This window comes from Chrysochloris asiatica, unplaced genomic scaffold, assembly GCF_000296735.1.
Source record: "Chrysochloris asiatica unplaced genomic scaffold, ChrAsi1.0 scaffold00100, whole genome shotgun sequence".
Classification (NCBI taxonomy): domain Eukaryota; kingdom Metazoa; phylum Chordata; class Mammalia; order Afrosoricida; family Chrysochloridae; genus Chrysochloris; species Chrysochloris asiatica.
The window spans coordinates 6,485,304-6,495,743 of record NW_006408618.1 but is presented as its reverse complement, the minus strand read 5'-3'; the positions used below and the strand labels follow the sequence as shown (position 1 = coordinate 6,495,743).

Below are 10,440 nucleotides of genomic sequence, written 5' to 3'. Positions count from 1 at the left end.
AATGAGGAGGTCCAAGAGCTGAACAGAAAATTTCAAAGATCAACTCAAGAAGATAAAGCTAAATATTACAATAAAATGTGCAAAGACCTGGAATCAGAAAACCAAAAAGGAAGATCACGTTCAGCATTTCTCAAGCTTGGAGAACTGAAGAAAAAATTCAAGCCTCGACTTTCGTTATTGAAAGATTCTCTGGGAAAATTATTGAGTGATGCAGAAAGTATCAAGCGAAGATGGAAGTTATACAGAGTCACTGTACCAGAAGGAAGTGATTAATGTTCAACCATTTCAAGAGGTAGCGTATAATCAAGAGCCAATGATAACTTAGGGAGGAAGTCCAAGGTGCATTGAAGGAATTGGCAGAGAACAAGGCACCAGGAATTGATGGAATTAAAATTGAAATCTTTCCAGAAAGTGAGGCGGCACAGGAGGCACTCACTCATCTATGCCAAGAAATTTGGAGGACAACTCTCTGGCCTACTGATTGGAAGAGATCCATATTTGTGCCCATTCCAAAGAGAGGTGACCCAACGCAATGCGGAAATCATCAATCTCTTTGATATCTCAAGCGAGTAAAGTTTTGCTAAAGGTAATACAGAAACAGCTACAATCATACATTGACAGAGAACTTCCAATCATTCAAGCCAGATTCAGAAGAGGCTGTGGAATGAGAGATACCATTCATTGCTGATGTCCAATGGATCTTGGCTTAAAGAAGAGAATATCAGAAATATATTTACCTGTGCTTTATTGACTACACAAAGGCTTTCGATTGTGTGAATCATGACAAGCTATGGACAACATTGCGAACTGTGAGTATTCCGGAACACTTAATTGTGCGCATGAGGAATCTGTACCTGGACCGAGAAGCTGGGTTCCATGAAGAAAAACGTGTCATCAGGATTGGAGGACTTCTCATAAACAACTTGAGATATGCAGATGATACAACTTTGCTTGCTGAAAATGAAGAGGATTTAAAACATTTACTGATGAAGATCAAAGAGTCCAGCCTTCGGTATGGATTACATCTCAACGTCAAGAAAACAAAAAGCCTCACCACTGGACCAATAAACAACATTCTTATCAACAGAGAAAAGATTGACGTTGTCAAGGACTTCATTTTTCTTGGATCAACTATCAACACTCATGGAAGCAGCAGTCAAGAGATCAGATGATATATTGCATTAGGCAAATCTGATGCACACAACCTTTTAAAAGTGTATAAGAGCAAAGATGTCACCACTAAGATAAGCCTGACCCAAGCCATGGTATTTTCAATAACCTCATATGGATGTGAAAGCTGGACAGTGAGTAAGGAAGAGTGTAGAAGAATTGATGCTTTTGAGTTGTGGTGTTGGAGGAGAATACTGAAAGTGCCATGGACTGCCAAAAGATCCAATAGATCTGTTTTGGAAGAAGTGCAGCCAGAGTGCTCCTTGGAGGTCAAGATGGCCAAACTTTGTCTCTCATACTTTGGACATATTGTCAGGAGGGAACATTATTTGAAGAAGGATATCATATTTGGTGAGATGGAGGGTCAGAGAAAAAGAGGATGACCACCAGCGAGATGGATTGGCCAGGTGGCAGCATCGATGGACTCAGGTTTGGCAGCAGTAGTGAGGCTGGCCTACAATCGGCCATTGTTGCCTTTTGCTGTGCATAAGGTCGCTATGAGTCGCTGCCAACTTAATGGCACTTAACAACAACAACAAACATACACTGGAGTCCTGATTTGGGGCTGAATACTAATGTGCTGGACTGTAAAATTATTTGTACTACAAGGTTGGAGGTTCAACCCTATACAGGGTTACTATGGGTCAGAACTGACTTGATGGCACTTAACAACAAACATACACTGGTGTCCTGGTGTGGTGCTGTAAGATAAACCATTGGATCACAAGATCAGTAGTTGGAACCTACCAGCCATTCCTCAGAAATCCTGCAACAGGTCGCTGTGAGTTGGTACCAACTCAGTGGCACTTAACAACAATAAAGATTCACAGAAATCCTGGTGTGGCGATTTAGAATAAGCACTGGACTGCTAACCACAACATTAGTGGTTCAACCAGTAGTTCAAACACACCAGCCACTCCTTGGAGACCCTATGTTATCGTTTAGTAAGAATCCAGTAGGATGAGCACTGGACTGCTAATTGCAACATTAGCTGTTCAAACCCCACCAGGCACTCTTTGGAAACCCTATGTTATTGTTGATGTTGCTGTTTAGTGCTGTTGAGACAGTTATGAAACATAGAGACTCTATATAGGGTTTACAATGAGCGGGTGGTAGGTTTAAACATCTGACCATGCAGTTCAAATCAACCTTGTATTTCTATGCATTATCCTGCATTGCCACACAAGGACTCCTCATTGAAACAATTTAAAAGCATAATTAGATGGTGGTTTTCGTCCATCCAGCAGAAGAAAGACCTGAAAATCGACTTCTTCAAGATTGTTGTTGTTAAATGTCATCAAGTCAGTTCTGACTCTAGTAACCAAGGTCTCCAAGGAGAGGTTGGTGGGGTTGAACTGCCAACCTTGCCATTAGCAGTCCAGTTTTTATCCTACAGTGCCACAAGGACTCCCTTCTTATAGCGGTCATACATAAACTTTCCAAGGAGTAGCTGGCTGGTTTTGAACCACTGACCTTGCGGTTAGTAGTCCATTGCTTATTCTACAGTGGCACATCAGGACTACATCCGTTGAAAGGAGTGCAGTTCCACTATGAAAACACATGGAGTCACCAACAGTTGGAATTGAATTGGAGTGACATGAGGTGATGCAGATGGTTGAGCACTCAACTCACTTTTCTGAAAGAGTGGTGTTTTGAATCGATTCTGAGGTTCCTTGGGAAAAGACCTGGCAGTCTACTTCTGAAAAAATCTCTGCCATTAAGGATCCAATATGCAATTTTATTCTGAAACTCATGGGGTTTCCATGAGTTGGAATGAACTTGGCAGCAACTAGTGGCAAAACAGTATTAAAATGGATGTGACTTTTGACCTAGCATATCATACTCTAGTTATTAAACCCAAGAATTTTCATACATACAAGTGACACATATACAAGGGTATGTATTATATCACTGTTCAGTGATATAATATCACTGTCTCTCAATACTACACTGGTAAATTAATTTGTAGTACGTTAATATGATGGGATTCTCTGCATCCATTGAAAAAATATGAGGTATCCCTAATATATATTCTGATAAAAAGTGATTGTTAAAATATTTATCAGGTGACTGGGAAAAAGCAAGAAGTGAATCAGTACAAATTTAAAAGAATGACAAATACATTTATATTTACATATGCATAGAATAGCACTAGTAGGGTGCGCAAACCCAATTCAGGGTTGCCTGTAAAGAGAACAGCTTGGTGCTCATTTGTAGGAGAGAGACTTGCTTTTCTCTGTACGTGCATACCTTGGAGATGTTATGGGTTTGGTTTCAGAATACTGCTTTAAAGTGAACGTCACAATAAAGTGGGTCACATGAATTTTTTGGTTCTTAGTGCATATAATGTTATGTGTATACTATACGGTAGCCTATTAAGTATGTAATATATTAGGCAAAAGTTTGAAATATTTTGAGAATCACCGAACTGGGCACAGAGACCCAAAGTAAGCACATTCTGTTGGGAAAATGCTGATAGACTTACTCAACGCAGGGTTGCCACAACCTTTAATTTGTAAAGAAAAACAAAAACACATATTATCTGCAAAGCACAGTAAAACAAGGTATACTTGTTTACATATTTCAACATCTAAGTTTTAAGAAAAGATTCAAGCCCAGTTGCAAAGGAACTTTCGTAGCAATTTGGATTTTACTTGGTATTAAATAAGAATAATATGACCAGAGATGTGTTTTTAGGAATTTTGTGGAGCAGAAGTTAAGTGCTCAGCTGCTAAATGAAAGATTGTTGGTTTGAACCCTCTCAGTGGCTCTATCGATAAAATAACCCAAGAAACCCTGTTCTGGTGTGGTGCTGTGAGTTAATGCGCTGGACTGCAAAGTCCGTTTGAACCGCAAGGTCAGTGGTTCAAGCTCACCAGCTGCTCCTTGGAAACCCTGTACAGGATCTCTGTGTGTTGGAACCAACTCCGTGGCACTTAACAACAACAACACTCTGTCATATAGAGTCACTTTGAATCAGAATCGTCTCCTTGACACTAAATGGCAACAACAAAATAAATTAGAGAAGAGGAAAACTAGAAGTAGTAGGAGAGTAAGTACAGAGGCTACTCCTTGGAAACTCTATATTGGGTTGCTATGGCGTGGCTGGTGAATTTGAACCAACAAACTTACATTTGAAACCAAATTTTCATTCCAGTACATTATCCCTCAGCACCCACCAGCCACTCCTTGGGAATGTTCTACAGGGTCGATATGAGTCAGAACTGACTTAACAGCAATAAAAATAGAGCACTAGTCTAGCACTATAGGATAAACACTGGACTGCTAACCCCAGGGTCAGTGGTTCAAACCCACCAACCGCTCCTAGGAAACTCTATATACCATTATATGTATTAATTGTATTAATGGTACACAGTATTGCTTTTAGGAGCTCTGGCAGCTTAGTGGTTACAAATAGGGCTGCTAACCTCAAAGTCAACAGTTCAAAACTACCACGAGCCTTTCTGCAGGAGAAAGATGAGGCTTTTTCTCCTGTAAAGATTTCCAGCCTCAGAAACTCTGTACAGGGCCGTTATGAGTCAGAACCGGCTTCTTAGCATGTAAGCACCATACTACCAGTATTGCTTTATGTTATTTTACCTGTGTATGTGTTCTTTGAAGACCAGACCATTTCTTCTCATTAAAATAGTAAAGTGTATGAGAGAATAGACTCTTTTTTTTATTTATTTTTATTTTTTTATTATTAATGTTTTTATTTTGGATTCAGTGAAAGTTTACAGGGCACATCATCAGCTTCACATTCAACCATTTATATAGCTTGTTTCATTACATTGATTATTATCCCCTCCATATATCATCAGTTAACAGTGTTTCTCTCTATCCTCTTTAGCTTTTTTTTTGTTTGGGGGGGGGTTGCGGGGGGGCGGGGGGACTTGCCTTTACAGTCTCGGCTTTTAGGGAAGGTTTTTACATTTGTCTGTAGATATCCAGGGCTCATGTATGAGATTACTAACAAGCATTACTGAATAATCAGATGAGGGACAGTTTGCTATGTCTACTAGGTGGCTAAAGCCTGATCCTCAGAGCCTATGGTTTAGATGGTCAACAATGCTTAGGCCCACAGGGTCTTGACCTCCTGACCGGGTCTGCATGGTCTGTATCAGATTCCCCCTTATTTATTGTTTGTTTAAGGGACACTGACTGTCTTAGGTGGTCAGTGCAAATTCCTCAGTCTTACCCATCATCGAAACTCATTGCAGCATGGCAATGGCTCTGTCTTAGGTTGCCGAGGTTCCACGTGATCCTTACCCGTCTCTGGCCACACGTCCAGCATAAACAGCCGCCATCCGAGGAAGGCAGGGAGGGAGGAGATCGGCTGGGGACCCCATACACAAGACGTTGCCAGCCCACCACCTCCTCTAAGGTGATCAAGCAGGATCACTATGCTGAGATTCAATCAAGTTCTTAAGGGATCTTACTCTCTAGCAGGTGTAGCAAATTAGTAGCCACTCAGTGCTCTCTTTGAGAATTACTTATATCAGAAATTTGAGCATGTAGCTGATGAATATCCACAGACAAGTGGATATTATTCCACAGCCTCCTAAAATGCTGTTGGATTAAGTTCCAATCAAGTTCTGGATTACTGAAAGATAACACAAATCTACTTATACCGTGAATAACCTTAGATGGGAGTGTAATCTGGATATATTGGGTCTTGTTTCCCTTAAGCGATCTTCCTTTCTCTAAAGCATTTAGTCTGTTTTGTAAACCTTTATCTATTTACTCTTAGATCATATGAGCGAGACTAATATCCCTAGACAGTTGATTTACATGGTGGGCAGGTCAAAAAAAGGTAACAATTCCTATTAGTGCAGTGATTCTTGACATGAGAGCAAAGACACATGGCACGTTTAAGGGCCAGGCACCGCAATGATTTGCATAGCTTCTGAAAGCTTTAACAGGCAATAAAACCTACGATGGTTGATGGACGATTGCAAAATCAGTAACATCTATTAACTCCCCATTCCCCACACCCGACAAGAAAAGCAGCAGAATGTCTCTGGGGTTTAACTAGTTCTCTAAGGGTTAAACAGTTCTTAAAGTCTTCTCTGCTGTGGAAAGGGCTGGCTGGCTCCTTGGTGCTCTTGCCGGGGGGGCCTCAATGGAGATGCAGATGACATCCCTCTTTCAGGTGGGTCTTTGGTGAATGCTGGCTCCCTCAGGCAGTCTTGCTCCAAAGATGGAGAAGTGGCTGTCCTCTCGCTATAGGGTCGAATTAGTCAGACTGGAATCCATACTGGAGAGCTTTTGACCTGTAACACAGACTAAAACTCTAGCCCCTTGGTTGAGAATAGACTCTTGAACCAGGTTGCTGGATTTGAATTATCTTGGTGTGGCGCCATAGGATAGATAAGCTGTCGACAACACTGATGGTTCAAACTTACCAGCCGCTCCTTGGAAACCCTATCCTATACAGGGTTATTGTGAGTCCGAAATAACTTGAAAGCACACAACAACAACCGAGTAACCGTGTATAGATTTCTTAACAGCAACATGCCTCAGCTTTCTTATCTGCGCAGTGGATATATAAATATAATTTACAAAAAGTGCTTAAAAAAGTGCTTGACACCTAATAAGTGCTATGTAATTTTAGCTCTTATGAATGAATGATGTGGGAGAAAGTTATTGAATAACATGGATTTTTATTTCCTTTTCCTTTGTATGTATTCTTTAAAGATCTTCCCAGTTTCTCTTATTGAAATCACCTTTGTCTGACCCTATATTTTCTTTGTTTCCTTGAAACTTTAGTAACCTGTCTCTCCAGAGGCACACTACCATGAGAATGTATGAGACCTTTAACAACTGGTCTTTGTATTTTATTTTGATTAATTGGATTCTAGCATTCAGGGATGTTAATCTACATCGTTTGTTAATTCCTACTTAACAAGTACAGAGAGACATGACAGACAGTGGAACACTGACAGAATTCACTGCTTGGGCATATTGACAGCTTTGCATTGCTCTGTGCCCCATTGTACTAGAGGTGTGCATTAATCAGTTGTCCTGTGTGCTCTGTTGCCTAGCTGCTTAATCACTTGACTGATGGCTCTCTTGACAAAGAATATAGCCAGTTTCCCACAGCTGAATTACATTTTTCAACTGTTGAAATAAATCACCTGTTTTTTTAAAAAACAGTTGAAACCTCTCAAGTGTGGAAGAAAAATACGTTTTATTTCCATGCTTAAAGTAAGGTCCAAGTAATATTAGTTTTTTAAAAAATATATGTTTGTGCTTTTGGGAGAAAAAAAAATTCTATGAAACTGAATTTATCATTGCAGTAAATTTTCGTAAACTTCTTGTTTTAAGAATTACTGGTGCTAGTGGATGGCAGAAATGGACCTTATATGGTTTTTATAATTCTTTTTTTAATAGAATAACATGAGGATGTTTTGATTAATTTGTTTACTTTTATTTCAAACTTAGCTGCTGACTAGTTTAATTTTTTTATACTGTTTTTATTTGTATTATTTGATTTCATAGTAAAAACAACTGAAATATTGTTTTGCAAAATAAGAAGACATTTACTTTGGATTAGCTCTGAAAAACTGTGCACCTGAGTACAACAATGTTCATCTTGAGTTACTCCATGATTTATTTTCAAGGTCTCATTATATTTATCTTTCAGAACAAATATGATTGAACCTGCCAGAGATAGGGAGCACATGGTTCATAAGTACTTAAATCCTACTACATTTTAGTGATGTGAAAGTACACGTATGAAAACATTTAAAAAGGCAGCTATCTTCCTTTCTCTGTTTTGTCAACACCAGAAATAGTAAAAGTCTTTATGTATTTTGATTAGTATTTCTATTAAAACCTTCTTGTTGTTTTTAATATCCTTAGTATATTAAAAACAAAACAATCACGGTATAAGAAAATAATAGCAGTGTTAACAAAACAAAAAGCTAATTTCTTGAGAGTTAAGGGTGAGTTTATAAGCTAAATAGTAACCTTTATTGAAAAAAGGTGGTAAAACTGTCTTAAACAACAGGATAGTAGCATAAGTAATAATTGTTTTTAGATGCAATCCAGTTGGTTCCAACTGTGTAGGATTTCTTGTATAGGATTTCTGAGGAGCAACTGGTAGATTTGAACCACCAACCTGTGGCTAGTAGTCCAGTGCTTATCCTACAGCACCAACCCAAGACTCATTGAGACAGTTTCCCTAAATACAGTAAGTTGCCCACTTTTCATTACAGCTTTGAATCCTTCATTTTACACATTTTTAAAAAAGAAATTTCATTCACTTTAATGTCATTGACCATAGCAATAACATATTGTTAAGTTCCGTCGAGTTGATTCCGCCCCATAGCGACCCTGTATAGGGTTTCCAAGGAGCAGCTGATGAGCTTGAACCACCAAACTTGCAGTTCAAACGACTTTGCAGTCTGACGCATTAGCCCACAGAGCCACACCAGGACTCCAATGTCTATGTATTTAGGCTATCTAATCAATTCTTTAGACAGATAGCATTTTTTTCCCCCACAATTGGGTAATGTTTTTGTTTGTTTTATATATAGCAGAATGTATCTTTTTATTTTTCTTGACTGTTTTATTGTGAATTGTGTGATAGTTTACATGGGAGAACATTAGCTTTACATTTATCCTATTATATATCATTACATTGCCATGGTTACAATCCCCTCTATGCATCATCAACAAACCAAAGGGTTCACCATGCAAGCCTGCCCCTTGGTCATCAGCACACAACCCCTCTCCCTCTCTAGGTCTAGAGTTCCCAGCCGCTCCAGGCAGATAGCATTTTTAATTTCTGTGTTAGAGTTCTCTTTGTCATGTCTTTGAACTATTAGTTCAATAGGTTAATATTTAAATTAGTTTTATACTCAAAACCAATATATTTTGGTAATGACACATTCACTTTTTCTTTTATAACATTGGTATTAGCTATATGTGTTTGCAGGGAGAGGGAAAAGTTTTTAGGGCTAAAAGTGGTTCTCTCTTGAAGTCCCAGTCACACCCAAACCTTTTCAGTTACGAACAGTAGCAGCTAAATAGACACAGTGGTATTTCTCCAATAGTGGTGATTGTGTGCCATCTAGTCAGTTCAGACTCATAATGACCCTGTATAGGGTTTCCAAGGTTATAAATCTTTACAGGATCAGAAAGCCTCATCTTTCTCATTCGAAGTGACTGGTAGATTTGAACTACTGACCCTTCAGTTAGCAGTCCAGCTCTTAGTCTGCTACGCTACAGGGTTCCTTTCCTTCAATAGTATGAAGCTGCGGATATAAATTGAGTTAGGACAGATGAATTAATATATTTGATGGTTCATTCACCTTTTAATTTCATCAGATCACTTTTAAATTTTATCTTTTATGTATATGACTGGTTTTTTTAAAACAATTTCTGTATGTGTAATCCAGTGTTGGTAATTATATTCTTCAGGTTGTGCAACCGTTATTGTTGTTACATTCTATTTTTTTTTTTCATGTCTTATTGTGAATTTTTTACCCTTTTTTGGTTTTGTTCTTCTGTCTTAGTGATATTGAGAGACTTGTCTTCCACATCACTGATTCTTCCTTCTATCTCATCTATTCTACTCCTCTGCCCTTTCAGAGTGTTTTCTATTTCTGCCATTTTGTTGTTGATTGTGTGGACCTCTTTCTGTAGGTTTTGGATTGTGTTTTATAAAGTGTTATTGCAGCTTGGCTATTTGGCAGCAGTTGCTGACTCTTTTCATGTAATGTAGGGTGACAAAGAGTCCTCCAATAGCAGAAGGGAGGCTATGTGGCAGCCAAACAACACCAGTCGGGTAGAAAACAAAGCCAAAATAAAAAACAAAAGCGGAGTCTTCCGATAGCAGAAGGGAGGCTATGTGACAGCCAAGCAACACCAGTCGGGTAGAAAACAAAAACAAAAACAAAAGCAATAATGAGAGAAAAACAAAACAAGACAAAAAAAAAAAAAGAATTCAGCATCAGAAAAAACAACAAGATTAAATAAGGCAATCTCTAGTCACACACACACACACACACACACACACACACACACACACAAAAAGACCCTGTATAGGGTTTCTAAGGATCAGCTGGTGGGCTCAAACCACCGACCTTGCAGTTCAAAAGACTCTGCAGTCTCGTGCCTTAACCCGCAGAGCCATGGCAGGACTTCCTTGTTGCTGGTGGTAAAAACCACCTCAAGGCGTCTCAGCTTGTGCTGGCTTGTGCCTTGATGGACGGGCCTAAGCCTCGGAGATTGGGCAGAGGGCTAGCCTAGGCAAAGGGGGTG

At 39.2% G+C, this 10,440-nt stretch overlaps 1 protein-coding gene across 3 annotated transcripts in view; it reads left to right on the top strand.

Moving 5' to 3' along the window:
• RFWD2 (ring finger and WD repeat domain 2, E3 ubiquitin protein ligase) overlaps window positions 1-10,440 on the top strand; it is a 265,833-nt gene that overhangs the window by 156,787 nt on the left and 98,606 nt on the right. The window lies entirely within an intron of this gene.